At 41.3% G+C, this 23,254-nt stretch overlaps 1 pseudogene across 1 annotated transcript; it reads left to right on the forward strand.

Moving 5' to 3' along the window:
• Window positions 1-21,125: 21,125 nt before the first annotated feature.
• Window positions 21,126-22,078, forward strand: LOC308625181 (calcium load-activated calcium channel-like; annotated as a pseudogene). The gene is made up of 2 exons: window positions 21,126-21,268; window positions 21,470-22,078. The product of its transcript is annotated as a calcium load-activated calcium channel-like (transcript).
• The last annotated feature ends 1,176 nt before the right edge of the window (window positions 22,079-23,254 follow it).

Consider the following 23,254-nt stretch of genomic DNA (forward strand, 5'->3'; position numbering starts at 1 on the left):
CTACTTTGGTTGAATCAATGGATACCAGAAGATCAGATACTTATAGAACACAGGTAAATAGTGGGGTCCCATCTTGAGGGAGTAGGAGGGTGCCTGCCCTCAGAGAAGAGAGATGTGAGCTGGACAGACACTTGGGAACGTGTTTACTGCAGTGCCATACTTCAGTGTTGTTGGTATAGACTGTCTTTGACCTTTGGGAAGAGTTGTCATCACCAGAGATGGGGAAATTCTGAAATGCAGGATGGGGTAACCTCTAACTGCTGCATGGTTTACCTGAGACTGTCTCAATTACCGCCAACTGACCAGATAAATAAAAGCTGTGTGCAAAGGAATCTGGCTCTGCCTGATTGCATGTACACAGGGAGGTGGGGTCGCGTTCTTTGATAAAGAGTTACTTTTTAGGGAGGGTGGGAGGGAGGGAGATGCAAGAGGGAAGAGATATGGGAACATATGTATATGTATAACTGATTCACTTTGTTATAAAGCAGAAACTAACACACCATTGTAAAGCAATTATACTCCAATAACGATGTAAAGATACACACACACACACAAAAAGAATATATATATAAAAATATCTGAATCACTTTGCTATACACATGAAAATAATACAACATTGTAAATCAACTGTATTTCAATATAAAATTTTTAAAAATATGATGCCTAGAACTGAGCGCACACACAAAAAAGTTACTTTTAATTATTCTGAAGCCAAAAAATGCCTTGGAAGAGAAATGCTACTGATATTAAAGTCTTTGAGCTGAGAGATTATTGTGCTCCCTTCCTTTCAGGGAATCTGAGAAAACCTGGTTGGGAGAAAGTGACTCAGGTGGCAGGGCGTGGGGCAACTGTTTGCGAGATCACACGGAGGGGAATGAGCTTCTGCCCCCCCCAGGGGAGCTAATGTTAAAGGTTCCTGTGCTGGTGACAGGTGTCTTAATAACTAAAATGTCGATTGCAGTCAGTAGTATTAGTTATGTTTATTAGGCTCCAGCAGAGAAAATACGGAGCAAAGACCAGACGATTAGGCTCACCTTTGGCAGCTGCTGACTGAAAGCAATTCTGAGCTGCATCTCTGATGGTGAACTCCTTATGACTAAGAAGAAGATACCAATACAGAAATCTTTCTGTGGAAAAACTTTAAATAAAGAAGAGCCTTATCTCCTAGGAAACCAATTCACTCCTCCTCATTCTCTGTTCAGAAAGATGGCCAGCTTTCCCTTTTCCCTTCCCCAATCCCATCCCCACTGCCTTCTTCAAAAGCTCACAGTTTATCAAAGCAAGCAGGCATTCTAGATGAATATATATATAATATATATATATATAATATATATATATTTAAAGCTGAATTGCATCCAGCCAAGTTCTAACACCATTTCCAGATTCAGAATCCTTTTCAAAAGATATTTGGGGTATAAACTTAGAGGCAGATGCTGAATAATTGCTTAGATATCACAAGGAACATAGGCTATGAATCAGAACACAGCTGGAACCTACCTATATAACCCTGTTCTCCATAGGGTAGAATTTAGCAATTTAGTCATAGAATTACTAAATTAGTAAATTTAGAATTTAGTAATAGTATCTCTATTACAAGGGTCCTGGTTCCTTATATCGCTTGTAAGCAATTTTACTGATGCTATGGCATCAAAGCACGGTGCCTTATAGAAGCTTTTATCCACTCATTTATTCCATGTGAATTGAGCACCTACTATAAGCCAAACACTAGGCAGGGCACTAGGGAGATAAAGGCTAAGAAAAACAATTAAGGAACTCAAAGTGTAACAGAGGAAGCAGCACATAAGTGAATACTGCAGCTACTAAATTAAGAAGTGAGTGCAAGGCACAGCGCTGGTACAAGAGAGGGTCAACTCTATTAAGGATAATCAAGGAAACTTCACAAAAGAAGAAATCTTTGCATTGGGGTGTTAAGAATAAATAGAATTTTGCCAAGAAGGCTGCTGTGGGAGGGTAGGAAACCTTCCTGATCTGGTACGAGACAAGAAATTCCAAGTTAAGTAATTCAAGAAGGTGGGCACCCAGTAAGACAGAGAGGCAGAGGGAGGTGACTGGAGAAGGAGGAAGGCACTGGCTCATGCAGGATGTGGTGTGTCATGGTTGAGTAATTTGGATTTTATCTCACCCGTGATAGAGGGAGACTGTACCAGATTACCTGTGGTCCTCAGAGCCATTCCCACTCCTTCTATCCTCTCTCCTGTCTCTCAGGAATTGGAAATCTGGCAATACATTTCCTGGATCTCTTGTCAGCAGCGTGCTAGTTTCAAGTCCACCAATTTAGGACCCTGCCTGAGTTGGAATGTAGAAGGGAATCAAAGGCCACCATTACTCCTCCAATAGTTGCAGGCAACTGTGTGAGCTTCAGCAGACTTTAGGTTGTTCTCAATGCTCTGCTGCACGTTCAGTACCTACGTTGGTGCTACAAACAGCTGTGAGTTTTAGCAGTGGTTTTCTGAAGTCCTTAACCAGGGCGAAACTAGCGGCATCCCCAAAAAGCTTACTGTCACGTTGTAGACCTACTGGCAAACTTCAGAGCCGCTGACAACCTTCTCTGACCTACAGTCCTACAATTTTTCCAATGTTTTATAAGCATCATTTAGCAGTATTAAAGCCATCCCTGCTTAAAATACTTCACGTGGTTTCTGTTTCCCTGATCCAAACCCTGACTGGGGCATTTTAGAAGACGACCCTTGTGGCTTTGTGAAGAAAGAATTGAAAGAGGAAAGACTAGGGTCAGGGAGATCAATAGATGGATTATTTCAACAATACAAAGGAGAGATGATGAAACAAAATTAGGACAATGGCAATAGAAACAGAAGAGGAGAATAACTTTAAAAATATTTAGGACATGTAACCACTTGGATGGAGGGGTTCAGGAAGGCCCTCAGACTTCTGGTCTAGGTGATTGCCCTAATACTAGACAGGGAAGAGGGGGAGAAGGAGACTTGGCCAACATTACAGATGATGAGCTCAGTTAGAATATATTAAATCTGTGGTCTAGATATTTAGTAGGCAGTGGGCTAAAGAAGCCTGGGGGTGAAGGGATGGAGGCTGAAGGTATTTATTTTGAAGACTAGGAGCACAGAAATGGTCATTAAACCATGAGAGTGGGTGAAATTGATTAAGGAAAATGTGTAGCATGAACAAAAGTAGAAAGTTAAGAAATGATCCCTGGAAACCATCAAGAGTTAAGAGCAAATATTAGAAGAGAATTCAGCAAAAGAGACCAAAAAGGAGTAATCAAGAGAGATAGAGGGGCTTCCCTGGTGGCGCAGTGGTTGAGAGTCTGACTGCCGATGCAGGGGACACAGGTTCGTGCCCCGGTCAGGGAGGATCCCACGTGCCACGGAGCGGCTGGCCCATGAGCCATGGCCGCTGAGCCTGTGCGTCCGGAGCCTATGCTCCGCAACGGGAGAGGCCACAACAGTGAGAGGCCCGCGTACCAGAAAAAAAAAAAAAGAAAAAAGAGAGAGAGAATAATCCAGACAGTATGGTATTAAGCAGGAAGAGGTCATCTGAAATCATGGGTAAAGACATGAAGATGACATAATTTATAACTGGTAGAAGACATCCATTTAAAAATATAGGAAGGATTTGAACTGACTACCTAGATTCATTCAAATGTCATTATTTGTTCCTTCTCCACATGGGTGTGGTTTTATACAACATGAAAATGAAGGGATGTTCTTTGCAGCTTCACCTGTTCACTGGGTTTTTTCTCTTCCTCTATCTTCCTCCTTCATCCTAAAGGCAATTTTCCCTTTCTTCACTGCTTTATTCTCTCATTTCATTCCCTTTGTTCTTCTCAGGATGAAGCCGATGCATTTCTGCCTTTACAGATAAGGGTTCCTGCTCACATCTTCCAGATACCTAGTCTGCTTTTCTTTAGCCAGGCAGTCTGGATCAAAGCCCTGTGGATCCAATGCCCATGCAAGTTTGGATGTGGCCACTCACAGACTTATGGGTTCAAAAACTGTAAATAGACCTCTAGGACTGTGATGAAGTCAGGTTAATTGGTCATGACCAGCCTAGTTTTTAAATGAAATCCAGGAGAGTAAAATGGAATAGAAAATACAAGCACATGTTACTGGCAGCAAAGATAAATGTTATTTCATGAAACATTTGTTTCAGTGATAGGTTATGTGTGTATTTCAGTTTTATGCACAGTATGTGTGAAGAGTCACAAAGTCACATAATGGAGCAAAGTCTCATAAATATAAGATGAAAAAGAACTACCAAGGAGGATTGAGTTCTACCTTAGTTTACTTTTACAGGCAAGATCCCAGGTGCAGGTAGTTTATTTGGAAAGTGATCCTGGGAAACAAAAGGTAGGGAGTAGCGAAACAGAGAGAAGGAAGGTCGAAGAGCCCATAAAGTGCGTGTAATGTGCTGGCTACCACTGTGGGCAACTGGTCTCCATCTAACTGGGGACACATGAAGGAACTGTGTAGAATGTGCCTCAGAACTGACCAACTAGAGCAGAGGTTGGCAAACATTTTCTGTAAAGGGTCCAATATTCAACATTTTCCTCTTCGCAGGCCGTGCAGTCTCTGGTAACTACTCAACTCTGCCACTGTAGCATGAAAGTAACCGTTGGCAATATGTAAATGAATGGGCATGACTGTGTTCCAATAAAACTTTATTTACAAAAACAGGCAGGCAGGATTTGACCCATGGGTCAAAGTTTGTCAATCCTTACACTAGAGTGATAACCTTCTCTCCATTGCTGAGCGTGCAGACAGTGAGAAAACAGCACAAATGGGTGTTCAGCATGTTTGATGTAGAACACTGGACAGCAAGGATACATGGGAGTGTGCTGGAGTCAGATGGACGAAGGGGATGTGATGGGAGTGTATCACAGATGCTGCAAGTTGAGATTAGGAAATTCTGGAGAATATATTCACATACTCACATCTTTGCTGAAATGGCCTCACAAGGCTCTCCTAAGTCCTAACTCATTTTTCCATACCACCTTTTTCTCTGGAAATGCTAAAACTTGGTGTTTTTATATTCAGCATGACCCATTCCCTACGGAAATTAGTAGTTGCATTTTAGAGAAGTTTTTTCTTTTACTTCTTTAAAGTTAACTGTGTGTTCAGCTCTCATACCTAGCTTGGCACAGACTCTACCATTTCAAATCATTTTCTCTTAAGACTTTCCACACAGAGGAATCTCACCTAATTATTCTTACACAGTCTAAAAGACACAGTCTCTCTTATGCTTTTAAGCTCATTTTCTTTTCCACACGCTTTCCTTTTTTCCCCAAATGGATACATCCAATTACTCTCCTCTTGGGTGTTTTAATTTCACACATTTTTGTATACTTAGAAAGACCATAGATTGCACTACATTCACTGGCAAATCATCAAAAAGCATTTAGATGAAAGACAATTTTTGTAAAAACATATCTTTTGTAGCAACATAAGCATAAGATCATTCCTTGTTTTAAACCACATAACTAGAGGAGAGAAGGAAATGAGATTTCATGATTTGAATTCTTTTTAATGACTTTTTCATGTATATAGCATTTTTACAGCTCACAGAACTCTTTCTCACTGAAGTCGTGTGATTTATACATTTCCTTATTTGATCCATAGGGAACCTGAGACTCAGAGGTTAAGTGCTTTGTAAACTTAACACAGAAAATCAGTAACAAGACTGGGTCTACAATCCAAGCCCCCTTTATCTCATTATTTTGTATGTGAATTATTCACAACTTTCCTGTGAATTACAGAAATTTTAAGGGTTATTTTTATTTTTATTTTTATTGGCTACTAACTTCTCACAGGGACTTTATAATACCATGTCATTCAACTTTCTCCATGTCTAGATATTGGCTATAACTGCTTGAATGTTTTTTGCTTTTGTTTTAATGCAGGTAGGTCCCAAGCATGGTAGGTTATTTGCAAAGATGGCTACAAAACCTTTTATCCCTGTATGCTCATGACTTTGCCATTCTTTCTAGTGAGAGAGTCTACGTCCCCCACCCTTGAGTCTTGGCTGACCTTGTGATTTCCTTTGAACAGTAGAATGCAGCAATGTAACATAGTGGAACTTCCAAGGCCAGGCCTCAAGATGCCTCTTGAAACATGGTGATGCCATGTGAGGGAGCCTAGCTCTCTTGCTTGAGGATGAAGGACCATGGGGAAAGGGTCCCAGCTGAAATTCGATACTGAACAGCAGGTGAGTGAAGCCACCTTGAACTATCCAGCACCATTCAAGCCTCCAGGAGACTGAGCCACATGAGTGACTCCAGATGACACCAGTAGAAGTGAGCAGTTAAGCTCATCCCAAATTGCTGACCCAGACAAGGATGAGCAAATAAAAACAGTTGCTGTTTTAAGCCACTAAGTTTGGGGTTTATTTGTTATGCAGCATATACATAACTGATAAACTAGTGATGAGGGATTTCATGGCCCATTATTTTGAGGAAATAGTGGAGATTCCCCAAAGATCTGAAGCCATCTTTAATGCCCCAGGGAATGATGAGTTTCCTCCATTTTTAAGGGATGCTCTCTCAATTCCCCAGGCTTATTGCAGAGTAATGGGATGTTAATAGATAAAAAGCATATGCTTATTATATTAACGTCTCACAGAACTGCTCGAGCTCACCATAGGAGCGATTTCTGGGAGCCAAATTTCTATTGCTTGACTCTGCCCTGGGGGCCATAATTAATTAGTCCAAGAATGGATATCCAAGAATGGATACTAGTACAAATTGGGCAAGTTTGTCTCTCAGTGGTGAATATGAAATATTGAATGGAAACCCAGAGACTGGAAATCTTTGAGAACTGAGTCTGTTTAACGGTATGGCTCTGGAGGAAAAGCTATGACTACTCTGAGGTCCCCAGAGACACACTGGTCCCCACCCTTCCTGAAGAGTGGGTGTTCAACTCCTCATTAGACTCTGTGACATAATTTAGTATTCATCCAATAAATCCCCTTTCCCACATAAGCTGCCTTGAGTTGGTTTTTGTTCCTGGCTCCTAAAAAATAAGTCTAAATGCAGGTCCCAATCCCACCTTTGGCTAGGTAGAAGCCCAAGGCTGGCTCTATGGGTTCCTCGGGGGGGGGGGGGGTCTCTCATTTTATAGTGAGATCAGAAAAGCTGGTATCTTACATTTCTTCATGGTTCCACCTACTGCCCAGATCAGTGCTAACATCAGATATAAGCAAGTCTCTGTCAATAATGATTTCACTGATGAAAGCTCTCCCTGTCCCTATCGCCCCATGCTCTTATCACATGGACATCAACCCTGTGCTGTCAGGATCAGCCTTAGTGGTGGCACTAGGAGGAAGAAAGTGTAGATGATGATACCTGCAATTGGTTTCTTAGGAAACTGGGCATTTGATGGTCTGTGACACCAAGTACAAGGTCTTTTCTCCACTGCCCACCAGGGCAGCTCTGGCCATTCTATTTCTTTGTTCCCTGTGACATCAAAAATCTATACCCCTCTACAAATTACTATAATATACTAATTTTATATGAGAAATCTTAGTTAAAAGAGCTGGGATCTTACATAATTACCACAGTTCAGGGCCCAGAAAAAAAGGCTGCAGGTAACAAAATCATTTTCTATTATATTTGTGCAGGGAAAGGTGAATGCTGTTGAACAGCTCCTGAGGGCATCTTGTTTTCAGTAACAGCTCACACAGTCATGTGGCTAAATTTCACCTATTTCATTCAGGACAAGTCTGGGAATTGTTTCGGTTTTGTTACTGAAAAGGGAAAATGATCTTAGTAAATGTCCAGCAAATAAGCATTACCGAACTTTACAATGTCATGGTAATTTCTGCAAAGGCTGAATCAAGGATTAAAGTTAGGTGTCCCGTGGGCAGACGTCATTGTGCCTGAGTCTCTTTTTTGGTTCTCTGAAAAATACGAACAAGGCCTTTGAGTGAATTTAAATCTAAGGAAGTTGATATCTTTTAGAAAATAGTTTCAGGTTGTGGCCTACAGATTGATAGTGAATATTCACATTTGGATAAGAGCAAAATCCCTGGTTCTTGATCATATTCGAATCTTTTCCCCCATTTTCAGAAACCAAAGAGTTGAGTTTTCCACAAAAGTTATTGGTCTAAAGAAACAAATCAATTTATTCCAATTTCTTGTGAATTCGAAAAAGGAGAAAAGGGACAGAATTATACAAATGTAAAAATGGAGATGATCTCTTAATCCCATTCTATAAATAAAAACTTGCATAGGTTTTAGTTTTAGTAATCCTAAAGGAAACATACTTCATATGTAAAATATTCAAGTTAAAAAACAAAATCAAACAAAAATCCCTAAACTAAAGCTCTCCGTTTAGCCACACTCATTAAAGTTAGAACCATTTCCTTAGAAAGGAGCAATTATCTACTGGTAGGACCTTGTGTTACTTAGTATGTAAATGTCTATGCTTGAGTATCATAGGCAAAGATTACATAGATACCAGAATGACTCCAAGAAAGGAGTGAATTTGGTCATTGGCAACTGCCGTTTTTTCAACAACCTATGCTCATGACCTACGAGTCATTTTTCTTTTTCTCATTTATTCACTCACTCCCTTGTTCACTCATTCATTCAATAGCATTTACTAATGACTGCAGTATACCAGGCAATGTACTAAGCACTGGGGATGAAGAGAATTAAAATACAGCTCCTGTCCTCAAGAAGCTTACACTCTGATCATGGAAAATTTCCAGTCTCATCCCTTACATCCAATTGTGAAAATCAGTGTAAGTCTCTTTTCTTTCCATCTCTTCCTTGTCTCCACCATGATTAAGGTCACTAATTGATGGCTGAATGGTTAAAGTTGCTTTCCAGTGGAATTCCTACATCTAGCCTCTTCTCTCTCTGCAAATTCTTTATACCACTGCTCCATTCACCTTCCAAAAAGATTGTTTTGATCATGTGATACCCTTGTACACATATCGTTAGTGGCTTCTCGTTTTCCCCAGAAAAAAAAAGATAAATTCCACAACCCAACTGTTATCAGTATAACTAATAATTACTACCATTTATTGAAGGCTTACTGTGTGCCAGGTACTGTGCTAAAGACTTTATACACATTATGTCATTTACTCCGCATGACAACCCACTCAAGGCAAGAATTATCTTCATTTTATAAAACAAACAAACAAAAAATGATGCTGAGAGGTGATCACTAACTTTCCCAAGGTCACAGAGATAATAGGTAGCAGATTAACTCCAAAGCCCACACTCTTAACCACTATACTGAACCGCCATTCTGCTCTTGAGTCAGTCTCAACCCTGTGCAAGTGTGCTTCTGTACCTTTGTTCCCCCTGGGTCCCCCATATGATATGTCCTTCACTTTCTCCGTGCCTTCCAGGTTCTACTGACACTCATTCAAAGCCCAATTTAAGTCCCCTCTCCTCTGTGAACTCTTCCTAGACCACGCTAGTCTGCATGGATCTCCTCATCCTCTGAGCTCCTATAGGGCTTATTCTCTCTACCACTCATTTGGCATTAAGATGTCCCATACCACATTTTTAGAGAAATATCTCATATGTCTCAGGCCCAACAATGAAAACCCCTTGAGAGCACATGGTGCTCAAGATACTTAACAAATACCTGTTGGTTTTGTGGTGCTATACATTTAACAGGCACACAATAAATTAATACTGTGTGAGAAGTGAAGAGCTTGGACATTAAAACAATGAGGGAAGACTGTCGCTAAGTATGAATGATTACAATGCACATAGCATTCTCTTGCCATGACTGGTAGAAAAGGATCACGCTGGAGATGCTATATCTCCCTGTCCCAGCATTCCATAAGGAACAGAAAGTTATAGGGGAGTTATAGGGGTTCCCCAAATCTTGCCTGAGTAGTCAGACAAGGGAGTATTACAAAAATCTCTGACCTGATCCTTAATTTGAATTAAGATTTATGTGGAACTTAAGTCCCAGAGGCTTACCAAGCAAGCTCCAGGGTAGAAATGGTGGACTTCCCAAACATTTGGCAGCAATGTAGTTTGGCTAAGTCTGAGCGGTATGGATGCTGAGGATTCCCACCCTCTCCTCAAGCTACAGGAAATGGTTTTCATTACAGGTCTAATCTAAGCCACACGGAGGGACCACAGAGCTCCTCAGCCCACCAGCCATGTCCTTCCACAATGAGCCCCTCCCCACCCAGCACATGGCAGGATGTGACGACCACCCTCCACGTCATACCTGGAGGTTAGCCAGAGAGAGGCTGCCAACTGGACAGTAATCTCCAGTGAGAAAGCCTGGCTGCAGGCTACATGTGACCAATTGCTCCAAGCCATTCTTACCTTTGTGAATTAGTGGCAGAACAGGGTCCATGCCTTCACTACTTTGCTAAGGATGAAATGCCAGCCAGTGACTTGACAATGGAAGATTCTGAGTAAAGCCTCAGATGCCTTCAGGTAAGCATTATATTTTCTGAGAAAGGGAAGAAACAGAGGAACTTGTAGCATGTTGGATGCACATTCTCCGGAAGAGAACTGATAACACACTACATTTGATATTAACCTTTTCTGTTTTTAAAGTGGTGTTTCATAAATTTCCGTATAATTTCAGCCTCTCATCAATCCTAGGAGATGTCTCGGGCAGCAGTAAGTGTCCTCCATTGTACGCACGTGGTAACAACAGCCCAGAGCCTGGCCGGAGATCCCAGCGCTGGTGACAGGCAGCACCAGGGCTAGAACCTCTGTGCCTCTCACACTTGCTCTAGTGCCCGGCCAGTCTCAGCACACTGTTCTTTCCTGAGACTGAAGAAGTGGAATATGAAATGGCTTGGTTTGGTTTGGTTGGCTTTGCTTTTTTTTTGCTTCCATTCCTGTTCTGACTTTGTTCCCTTTCTATCCCTTCCCTCCCACTCCCCACTGCCCCCCACCCTCTCAGATGCTGCTTCAGTTTCTGCTGCAAACTTCCCAGCTTCACAGCCAACATTTGGAGCTCACAGATTACAGAGCCATGGCCTCAGGCTGCCTGTTGCTTCTTCTCCCGGTTGGGTGAATGATTTTTTTTTTTTAATGGAGAAGGGGTGTTTGTTAGAGAGAAAGAGGAAAGAACTGAATAATTACCGAATTAACATCAATTGGTGCTCACCTAACAGTTCCATTGAGACCCCAAATCATCTCAGTCTAACTCTTCAGGTTTGTGATGGACAAAGAGACATTTTAGGGGTCAAAACTCCAGGGTAAAATGCTTCCGGTGTTACAGTGTTTTGATTTACCTGACTGGTCAACATCTTGGCATGTAATCATCAAAAACACTTTAGACAGAGTTCTCGAGTGACTCCTCTCTTTTACTGCCAAGTTGTGAGGGAGAGACACCAGAGAGGGGGCGACATGTGCTGGGAGCTGTCAATCCGGCCTCTGCCTGGCACTAAATTCACACAAAGCACACACCGCACAAATGAGCAGCAAAGAGAACAAGGAGAAATCTGAGGGCTACGCTGTCATTCTACTCAGAGGGAAAAGAGTTCTGAAATTGTCAAAGGGAAGGCCCTACTCTGGGCCTCTCTTCTTTTCCACAGCAACATTGTTCAGGCGACTCTCACCATGATACACGCTTCCACTGAGCTTCTCGGGGTCGGGGGGAAACAGCGACTCGGGCCTCCAGTGCTTCACCGGTATTAAAGATTTTACCAGCTGCACGGAGTGTTCCTGTGGAATCCAACTATGGCTGTCAGGCTAATAAGAGAAAAGATTCACTGTCGTGAATCAAGTAAATAAACATGCCGGGGAAACACTATGGCAGCAGATAACACTGAGAGGAGAAAAGAGAATTGGTACTATTTTTAGTGCCAGCTTTCTGATTATAATTACACTTGAAGAGCAACTAGCATGAACAATATAAAGGCAAAGTTAATTTCAGATCCTGAGCTTGCTGCACAGTTCTTGGCTGATTTGAAATGCAATGTGATCTAGAGTCATTTTTCAACCGTGTGACAGGGAAACTTGGAGATGGTAAGTAGCTGCTGGGAGGCTCGTGGGCAAATGGAAGTTGAGCATAGAAAGATTTTTTTACTTTAGAAAAACCTCACATAGCGTATCCTGTTCACCCTTTTAAGCTAACATTGACTGAAGACCTCGTGTGCCAGGTACTGTGCTAATTGCTCTCATGAGAATTATCTCCTTTAATTATCACAACAACCTGTGTGGTAGGTACTGTTATTGTTTCCATCTTATAGAAGCCATACAGCTTGCAAAAACTGTCTTAGAATTTGAACCCAGGGACTTCCCTGGTGGTCCAGCGGTTAAGATCCTGCGCTCCCAATGCCGGGGGCCCGGGTTTGATCCCTGGTCAGGGAACTAGATCCTGCACGAAGCAACGAAGATCCCACACGCAGCAATGAAGATCCCATGAGCCACAACTAAGACCCCGTGCAGCCAAATAAATAAATAAATATATTTTTTAAAAATTCTCTTAATAAGAAGAAAGAATTTGAACCCAGCCCTCTTAGCTCTAGAGCCAAATCATCGTGCTATTGTAGATTACACACCCTTCCATTTTCTGTCCTTCGATGAGACAAGGAATCACGTCCCACTACCTGCACTGACTGACACATCCATCACTAATGACATCCATCACTAAGGACTAATGACAGGGCCCATGGTTGCTGCCCCAGTGATCCAGAAAGGAGACAGTGGCTACACCTTCCCGACACACCTGGAGCCCCTCCCTTTCCACCCCCGTGTATCCACACTGGTGGGAACCCTCTCCCTTGCTGAGTCCAGGCCTCACAGCAGAGGTGCTCTCATCCTTCTTCCCAGATCAGAGCACTGAGAAGCACACGCTCAGGTCCAGCTTTGAACCACTACTCTTACCACCACCCAAGGAAGCAGAATGGCTCCCACAGTCACTTCCACGACTCTACGGAACTCAGCGTCTCCTTCCTCCTCCTGCCCTCGAGCTAAAAAGTGCCCAGGTTCAGACTCACTAAATGTGTGTATGAAAACAACCTTCATTCACATAAACTATACCAAAGGCTGAGCTTACAGGATCAACGAAGTGAGGAACAAATTTGTCCCACATTATGTGATGCTCTGAGTGCTAACATACTAGGTGTACGTGTACATGGCAATATGAAAAGATGGAGCTCACTGTTAACCATTGCAAGTCTTCAGATTAAAGGAAGATGAAAACCAAACCAAACTGCCAGCATAGGACTAAAAGGAGAAATCCCCATTAACTGCAAAACACAGCGTGCTTGCTGACTGACCACAGGGTCCTGCGATGCCGTGTTACTGATCTCATTTCCAAGCCTATGGAAATATTTCTTAGAGAAAGCTTTATAGTGAGAGTTAATGGGACAATAGCCTTGCCGTTAAGGAAAAGTCTTATACATATAACTTGACTAGAATACATTTGTATCAGTTTAAGAGCTTTTTGGTTCCAAATGACAGAAGATCCAACTCAAACTAGCTTGGGTAAAAAGGGCCCTTGCTAGCTATGTAACAGGCCTAGAGCTGGCTTCTGGCACAGACTAATCCAAGGGCTCAAACTCCATCACCAGAGCCTGTTCTCTCTCCACACTGGCTTCCTCTCTCCTTCATGTTGCTTTCATTGTCGGTGTCCACTTGGTGGCAGGAAAGATTGTCAGCCACTTCCTGCCCTGCACTCTCTGGAGTTGGAGGGGAGTTTGAAGGATAACTGCTCTGGGCTCCACTCTGATTGGCCTGACGTGTTTCAGGTGCTTATCCTTGATCGCATCCCTGTGGCCGAGGGGTCTGAGTGTATTCTTTGGCCAAGCTGAATCACATGCCCACCTTCCGCAGGGGCTGTGAGACAAAGGGTGAGTCTCCAACAGAAATCTGAGGAATTTTTTCCAAAAGAAGGGGGAAAGGAGGCCTCAAATCAACAGATGTCCTCTACAGTCTCTCTTCATAAAACAGAAGTCCTTGTATGCTTTTATTAAAATGATTCAGTGCCAACGCCTTAAACACTTGACTGTGAGTACACTTAAGCTCCCCCCTGCAATGTAACATTCTTAGATGGACCTAAAATATTAGCACATATTTTAAAGCTTTGGCTGCCCACTGGTATGAATATGATTGCAAAAATTATATAGGTCTAAAATTAAAAATTAAAATCAAAGACCAAGACCAAAGAATCTTGTATTTCTATCTCAGATTGGCTTCTAAGTCATGAAATGTCATCCTGCTAAATTCAAGTAAACTTTCTGTACTATTTTTCCACTGGATGTTATGTGAGGGGATTAATTTGGGGGGAGGAGACTTGCAAAGACTTTATGGTTGTGCGATAACCAGAGAATAATTACCTGGAAGCATTTAGCCAACATCCCATTGGAAGCAAGGACCGCTGTCCGGTATGGTTCTATGAACACACTCCTGGGGGAGCTGAGTTGTCCATATTTGCCTGTTCTTTGCTAGATCAAGACATTTTATGTTTATCAACAGGGGGAGTGACAGCCCATCTACAGTGGGCTGTCACTGTAGATGATATAGTGAACAACAAAAAATGGGGTGAAGAGGAAGAAACAGAGACTATTAGCCTTAAAACCCCCATCCCTTTCATTTGTATCAATTTTCCTATCAGTAGCTCACGCTCCTTTTGCTTCAGGCAGGGGAACTACTTAGAAAGTGGAATAGGTTATGCTTTCCCTGGTTTGCAAATCTCTGCTGCTGCTGCTGCTGCTTGTTTGTTTATCTTTTTGTTTTTAATTATTTTTAAAAGGCATTGGTAACAGAACCAAGGAATGAGAGAACATACTCATTTCTTCCTGGCTGTTGGCCTTTCTTAAGTCCATGATTTTTTTTTTTTTAATTTGTTGCTCCCAGCCATGGTAGCTGCTTTCAGTTGCACAATTGAGTCTGCATTTTAATGAAAAGCACGTTATCCTCTCCTATTCAGTTTAGGATAATTGTTGCCCAGTCGAATCATTATAATTAAATTCAATTTAAAAGTGAGAAACCACCTGCAACCATATGTTAAATCTGCCTGTGGATAAGGAAGTTGGTATTTTCACTTTGTATTTAATGCAAAGGTGGATAATGGTAAGATTTTCAATGGTGATGGTTGAGGAGACTTGCTTCTTTTTTTAAATGAGTAATTACAATTCACCTGCGTCTGAAAGGAAATTACTTGACTCTTAGAAAAACATTTTCATTAAACAGAACTACCATTGAGCAGGCTTCTATCAAACGGATTTGGTATTGATGCAGAGAAATCAACTTATTGAGATGAGAAAAAAAATAAGGAGCTTTCAGTAGATATGTGAAATGAAATTGAAACATAGAAGGATCCTATAGAGAACATTTGGAATTGTTGGGCTGCCCAGCGTCCTTTCCATTTCCTAAAAGTGTTCTGACTTTCCTCTGAAAAAGCTATTTCTCATTCTTATCCAGAGTTTGGAAGAATTAGACCCTCCCAAACCAAGGGCTGGTGTGACTTAAGCCAGTCAGATTAAGCCAATCAGCGTAACCCATTCCTCTGGCCAGACTAATTTGACTAGGAATCAGAGACAATGTTTGCAGGAACTTCTGGGAAGAAGAAAATTCCTCTCTCTTCTTCAAGAGTCACTTAAAAAGATGTTTTTCTCTAGAATGTATAGTTTGAAGATGCAAGATCTAGAACTGCGACAGCCATTTTGCCATCTGGAAGGAAAATCCAGAGTGGGAGGGGCCCCCTAGGCATGAAGCTTTTTACCTAGGAAGGCAGATCCATGTGATCACCTTGGTGACATCATCTGAGCCATTAGATCAAGCTAGTGCTACCTCTAGGTTTCTCAGCCATGTGTACCCACCTTTACACGTAAACTAATCTAAGTTGAATTTTTTGTCACTTGCAACCATGGAAATCCTGGAGGAGTGAGTTCCCCACCTGATTTGAGGCAAGGTCAGCTGACCCTCAGTCTCTGATAGGGTAGAAAAAATGCCAATGCCTGCATTACTGGGACAGTGCATTAGGTCAGGAGTTCGTGGGTCTGGCTAATCATCTGAATCACCAGGAAACTTGGCAAAAACACATGTGAAAACTTGAAGATCAATTATTTTAGGAAATTAGTTTTTAAAAATAGGTGAATTGAGAAAAGAGAACTAAGATAAACATAATTAATGATCTATATCTAAAAGAGGAGGGAGGGACTTCCCTGGCTGTCCAGTGGTTAAGATACCACACTTCCAATGCAGGGGGAGCAGGTTCAAACCCCGGTAGGGGAAACTAAGATCCCACATGCCGCGTGGCCAAATAAATAAATACATAAACAAACAAACAAGGAGGAAGAGAATGTTAGAAGAAATGGGCAAATTTTCATTCTCTTATTCAACTAGCATTTATTTAAAGTCATTTAATGGCAAAGTACTGTGATAGAACTTGGTAGAGGTGATTACAAAGCTGTGGAAGACAAAAATCCATCTGCACCTGGAATTTTTTTAACCGGGTAGGAAAGCTAAGCAGGTATGCTCGTAAGTCCATTGCAATTCAGTACAAGGCAAGTGCTGAGAAGTTATTTCTACAGTCTTTAACAGCTTACTAAGCATAGTCACACTCATTATATCATTTGATTCTCACAACAACCCTTTGAGATAGGCAGTGGCACTTCGCTATTTGGCATAAAGAAACAGCCTCAAAGTACACAAAGATAAATATAAATGAATGTCACTGTGACATTATTTGAAAGAGAAGAAAACTAGAAACTGCGTAAATAGCCATCGATAGTGGAGTGGCTAGATACATTATGTCTCTCTGTACAAGGGAACAGTAGGCAGCTGTTAAAAATCATAAGACGAAGTTCCTCTCTGGGAAAGATGGAGTAAGGCCACTCTACCCGGTCTCCCAGTGAATTAGGATTGCCAGATGGAGCAAATAAAAGTACAGACCATCCATTTATATTTGATTGTCAGATAAACAGTTAATTTTTTTAGTGTGTGTCCCACACAATATTTGAGATAAACTTACACTAAAAAGTTATACTGGATGTCTTGTGCTTTATCTGGCAAGCCTAGACTGAATGGAAATAAAAACCTGGACAAAATGCATGGAGAAATTACCTGAAGACTCTGAAAAGTGAATGGGAGCAGGAAGATGGAGAAAAGAGATCTTGAATTACGAACGATCTGGTGGTGAATTTCCTGGGTTGTTGGTCTGTTTCCTTCCTCATCTCCCAGCCTGGACTAAAAGCAACTCAAATCGCAGAGCTCTGGACGTGGCATAGAGAGCAAGAGTGCCGGGCTTCCCTGGTGGCGCAGTGGTTGAGAGTCTGCCTGCCGATGCAGGGGACACGGGTTCGTGCCCCGGTCCGGGAGGATCCCACATGCCGCGGAGCGGCTGGGCCCGTGAGCCATGGCCGCTGAGCCTGCGCGTCCGGAGCCTGTGCTCCGCAAGGGGAGAGGCCACAACAGTGAGAGGCCCGCGTACCACAAAAAAAAAAAAAAAAAAAGAGTGCCAAGAGAAGCTCTCCCTTTCTGGTCTGAGGAGTGAGAAGTGGGGCCTCGTATAGTATGGAGAGAACAGGGGAGGTCCTCTGGTTTTCTCCCTCCCTCCTTCCCTCCCTCCCCCCATCACCCCACATCGTGGTATTCACACCCTTGTGTTGTTCCTTCCCATGCTGTACCAAGGTTGGTCTGTGGCCTGACAGAATACGGCAGAACAGAAGTGATTATTTGCCACTTTGGAGGGTGTAATGACTGTGGCTGCAGTCTTGGGTTCACTCTCTCTTGGATCACTCCATCTGAGGGAAGCCATGTCATGAGGAACCCCGTGGAGTGTGAAGGAGCTGAAGTGTCCTGTCAGCATCCACGTAAGTGAGCTCGGAAGTGGATCCTCAAGACACAGTCAAGCCTCTGCTGACCGCAGCCCAGGCAAACACTTTGCAGCATTATGAGAGCTCCAGAGCCAGAACCACTCAGCAAAGTCACCCGCAGATTTCTGACCCCCAGAAATTGTGAGATAATAAACGTGTGCTGTTTTAAGCTACTGGGTTTGGGGTAACTTGTTATGTAGCAGTATATAACTAATATGCCTACCAAAACAAACAAGCAAAAAAATCCACCTTCTCCATATGATTCAAACAAGATACAGATTCTCATAACATAGCAGTCAAATGATGCAATGTTAATGATGCAATCCAAATTACTTGACATATGAAGAATTGAGAAAATTTTCATTGCTAGTATATAAAAATATGATTGTTTTTTTAATGTTGGACTTGTATCCTGTAATTTTCCTAAATTCACATATTAGTGCTAGGAGCTATTTAGTAGATTTCTCAAGATTTTCTATGTAAATGCAATCATGCTGAGTGAAAGGACCCATCCTCAAAATGTCACATACTGTATAATTCCATTTACAGACACACATCAGAGATCTTGTGGGTTCAGTTCCAGACCACTGAAATAAAGCGAATATCACAACAAAGCAAATCACACAAATTTTTTGGCTTCCCAAGGCATGTAAAAGTTATGGTACACTACACTGTAGTCTATTAAGTGTGCAAGAGCATTCTGTCTCAAAAAATAATTTACATACCTTAATTAAAAAATACTTGATTGCTAAAAAATGCTAACTATCATGTAAGCCTTCAGCAAGTCATAATCTTTTTGCTGGTGGAGGGTTCAAATATTTCGAGAATTACCAAAATGTAACACAGAGACACAAAGTGAGTAAATGCTGTTGGAAAAATGGCACCAACAGACCTGCTTGAGGCAGGGTTGCCACAAACCTACAATTTGTAAAAAAAACTCAATGTCTGCGAAGCGTAATAAAGCAAAATGCAATAAAATGAGGTGTGCTTGTAAATGACAGTCTGGCAAAGACAAAATTATAAGAATAGTTGCCAAGGTTGAAGGGGAAGAAAGTGTTTAACTACAAAGGGGCAGCAAAAGGGAATTTTGGGAGTGATGCACATAAATGTTCTCTATTCTAAATATGGTTTTGGTTACACAAATCTATATATGTGTTAAAACTCACAGAACTGTACACCCCCAAAATTCAATGTATGTAAATATTTTTAAAGTAATAAAAACTATTTTAAAAGGAGAGAAAATGTCTATAACATATATTGCTTATTATAAGAAGTCACAAATGTGTGAACGTGTATGTGCGTATCATGTGTGTTTGTATGCATGTATTTTGTGAATATACAAATATCTTTTTAAATTTTTAATTTAAATGGGTATAGAAATACCTTTAAGGATCTGAAGCAAACTTTTTTGTCACAAGAAAATGTTTTAATCTTTTCATACACTCTGTTCACTTATTCAATAACTATTTATAACTTGGCAAGTATTCTGGAAGGAACCAAGGACACAACAGTCAGTGATACAAACCATTGCTGACTAATAATGTTAAAAATATACAACATGTGTCCAGTGTATATGCCAAGTGAGTTACATCTGTTTTTTTTTGCTTAAAGAGGTGATAAGAGTTGCCAGGACTATTACAGCTAAGAAGTGGAAGAGGCAACATTCAAACCAGGTTTGCTGTCTCTAGAGCCCAAGCTCTTAACCACAGTGCTATCAGGCTTTTCTGGCAGATAATGTTTGTTAAGCTACAAGTGTGACAAATGAAATAGAAAGTAAATCTAAGGCACCCAACCTTGCAGGGGGACAGAGAAGACCATCGCGGCCATGACATTTTAGCTGAATAAGAGTTAGCTGAGGAAAGCTGGAGGAGTTGAGGAGATTGTGTAGCAAAGCAGAGGAAAAGTAGGGGCAAGGTGCAAAGAAACTAAAAAACAAATAACAGCAACCAGACCCCACCACACACACACACAGACAAAAACAAAAACAAAACAAAACTTGTAGGGCTAAAATCAAGTGGTGGGAGGAGTGAGAAGGGGCAAGTAGTAAGATGCAGGCTTACTGAGGAACCTTGTTAATAACACGGAACTTTAAGAGCAAAGGCACATAATCCTACTGCCGGAACATGGGTTTCTATATTTGAAGCAAACTCTTAACAGAAGCAGAACTGGGGAGGAGTGGAAAAATCTTACTTACGGAGAGTAAATTTTTAAATGATATTTGTTACAACAAACTTGTATAAAATTTGTAACATTGGTTAAGATTTGTATGATGAGAGAAACAGGCCCAGATAAATTGAGGTGTCTTGTTCAAAGTCATACTGTGACAGAATCCAGAGGATTCTTACATATGCCTAATGTTCTTTTCAATAAATGACAGTGAATTCAGAAGAAAGTCAGAAAGGGGAGACTGGCGTTTGGGAAAGACTGTATTAAGGAAGAGGTATTTGGGGTCATACCTTAAAGGACAGAAAAAAATTAAAAGGTGGAGATAACAGGAAAGCATTTTTGGTAAAGAGACTATCTTGAGTATAACAGGAAAAAAATTAAGCTTGTTATTTTAGCCGTTCCAAATATTTATCTAAATAACCGTTCCAGGTTATTTAGATCGATTATATAGGTATACCTATAGCATTAGTAGAAGGTGATGCAGAGATGTTACAGGGCATGAGACCTTTGAAAAGACTGTATGGGGTTTGGGAATTGGGAAAAATTAGTAATACATTAACAGCCTTCAGAGAAGCCAGAAGAGATTAAGCCATCTTAGTCTGAGGATGGGCAACGGCAAGCTGTGCTTTCCAAAATAGGTAGCTACTTCTCAAAAATGTATTTCAAAATTTGGCTGGGTTTATTTGCAGGGAAACTTATGTTTAGCTCAATTAAACAACGATGTTTCACACGTACAGGGTTTCAAAGAATTTTGGGCGCTATGGAAACGGAGAAGGGTCCTGACATTAGCCTTCTCATCCGTTATTTAGCAACAATCCCAGCTGTTCTGGGATGCTTATTTCCAGAGCTTCCTGGCACATAATAATAGTAACCTTTCGCCCACACTATGTAACATATTAAGGAAAGACAAATCGTGGGTCTGTGGTTGTTTGGGAGTAGCATGCGCCAGCCTATCTGCACTGTTTACTGATTGGATTTAGGATTTGTACTTGGTTTGGTGGAGCCAGGTAAGTTTGACGGTTAAGTCTGATCACATAAATGTAATATGTCTAATATGACCAGCTCACTACAAGAAACCTGGACCAGGAGCAGTCTTTGGGCTTTCTGTTAATAGGTGCTTTGCACACACGGTAGTGGTGGTTTGAGACCTGGAGACAAAGCATGTCTTATCCAACCTAGCAGTGAGTAGACAAAGAAACCTGGACATGAAATCTTCAGGCACTTTAAATGCATATCCTTTTCCTGATATTGTTGTCCTGTATCCTTTGCTTGTAATAAAACTGTTCCATGAGTATAAACGATGTGAGTCCTGTGAGTCTTTTCAGCAATCAGTATCAGAACTCCTCAGGTAATTAATGAACAGAGCAAGGGGGACAGGAAGGCACAAAGATCATCTCTGAAGGGCAAACATTTATTTTTTCAGCTCTTATTGAATGTTTATAGCTGCAAAACCTCACTTGGCAATTGACAGACAAAAACGACTCAGGACTCTGTGATCCTGAAATCTAGGGAAGTCGTTTTTTCTTCTCTTTTCCTGGCTTTTCAAAAGCTTCCCCCCTCCCCCGGGGGATGGGAGTGTAGAGGCAGAAGCCTCAGATGAACGCCCGGGTCATGGACACACTGCTCATCATCTTTGTCTTCTTGTGCCTCCTATTCTCACCAAGGGAGTAACCGGGGTCCTGGTTTACAGGACAGACAAGTACAGGAGACTGAAGGCAGAAGTGGAAAAACAGGGTAAAAAACTGGAAAGAAGAAAGAAACAGTAAGAGTCAGCTGGTAGGAAGGAAGGAAGGAAGGAAGAAAGAGAAAATGGGCAAAAAGAGAAACTGAAGAATAACAATGGAGATGGTCTGAATGAAATCTGTGTTTGCAACTGGCGTTTGTTTTACTGCCCAAACGGGAAGGTTAATTCCATATTTGATGGTAGATGGTGACAAAGGTCCCCTTTCATCCCCCTTTCCTACATCCAAGGACTATCTCACGGAAGTCTGCTGGAGGATGACAACACAGACTGTTCCTTCATCTTCCTGTGTATTCTCTCTACCATGTAATTGGACGGAACATCCAGAAGATTCTCAGCCTTGCCCCTTTACAAGCTGCCACCAAGCAGGCAGGTGCATTTCTTGGCCCTCCACCTCCTTCTAGTAAATTCTTTTGAAATCAAGAAGAACCCTATAATTCCTGTCATCAGACTGGCAACTGCTTTGTAGCAAGAGCCGTAGGCAGCCTTAACATTTGGGCCATTTTCTAGTTTTGAGTTATTTCTAGACTTTTGGGTATGATTCGAATGAGAATGGCACCTAAGAAATATGATAGTGCTTTTAATCACAGATTATTATTTTTTTTAAACAAGTGTGTTGACTAGATAAACTCAGGCAATGTTTGAGTTTGTAATGAGAAACATTATGTAATGAGAAACAAACATTATGTAATGAGAAACAAAATCTTGTTTTGCTTATATGAGTATTTCCTGTGGGACCGACTCTCAAGTATATGCTGTGTGCTGTGGAATTCACTCTCCATGAGCGTTTAGAGATCTGGAAGAAAAACTGAGTTTCTGTAACTCTTAATTGGAACTGTTTATTGTATTTTTTTCAAGGCAAATATATGACCTGAGATCAATAAAGAGGCCAAAATTTTAGCTATTTCATCTACAAGAAGACATCTGTTTTGTTTTATTTCTAGATACACGTTTTTAGTAATCTGAGCTTAAGGGTGAACACTGGCCACAAAGGGGCAATGTTTTAAATCTTATCATACCTGCCTCATATGCTCAGTATATAGAATTGTCCTATTATAAGAATAGGAAAGTAGGAGAAGAAAGGAAAGCAATGACTCATGGGAGCATAAAAAGGAGGGTCCTAAGCAGTTCCCTTCATACCCAAGTACAATCTGTTGGATCTTGGGGAGGCATTCTTAGTCCTCCCTGGAGGCAAGGTCATAGTTATATGTGGTTAATCTCGTGGAGCTTCCTTTTAGTCACAATGGCCTTCAGTTCCTGCCATGCTCCTTTGTAAAGGATAAGAGGAGGCTTATACCGTGATCTTCCCCTCCTAATCCATGGAACTGGAAATCCTGTATGGAGTCACAATGCTCGTAATAAATATACACATTTATCAGTTAAAAAAAAAAGACTCAGACATGAAATTATCCTTCAAGAATTCAGATGCTCATTAATAACTCATTACTAACTACTCAGAAAGAGTAAAATGTAACCAAGCTAATAGAGGAGAAAAGGCAAAATAATACAAGTGATTCAATACAAAAGAAATCAAGAAAGGAAAGAAAAAGGAGTACAGGATAAGTGAAATAAATAGAAAAGAAGTAGTGAGAT

Source organism: Mesoplodon bidens (assembly GCF_964165515.1).
Source record: "Mesoplodon bidens genome assembly, chromosome: 11".
NCBI lineage: Eukaryota > Metazoa > Chordata > Mammalia > Artiodactyla > Ziphiidae > Mesoplodon > Mesoplodon bidens.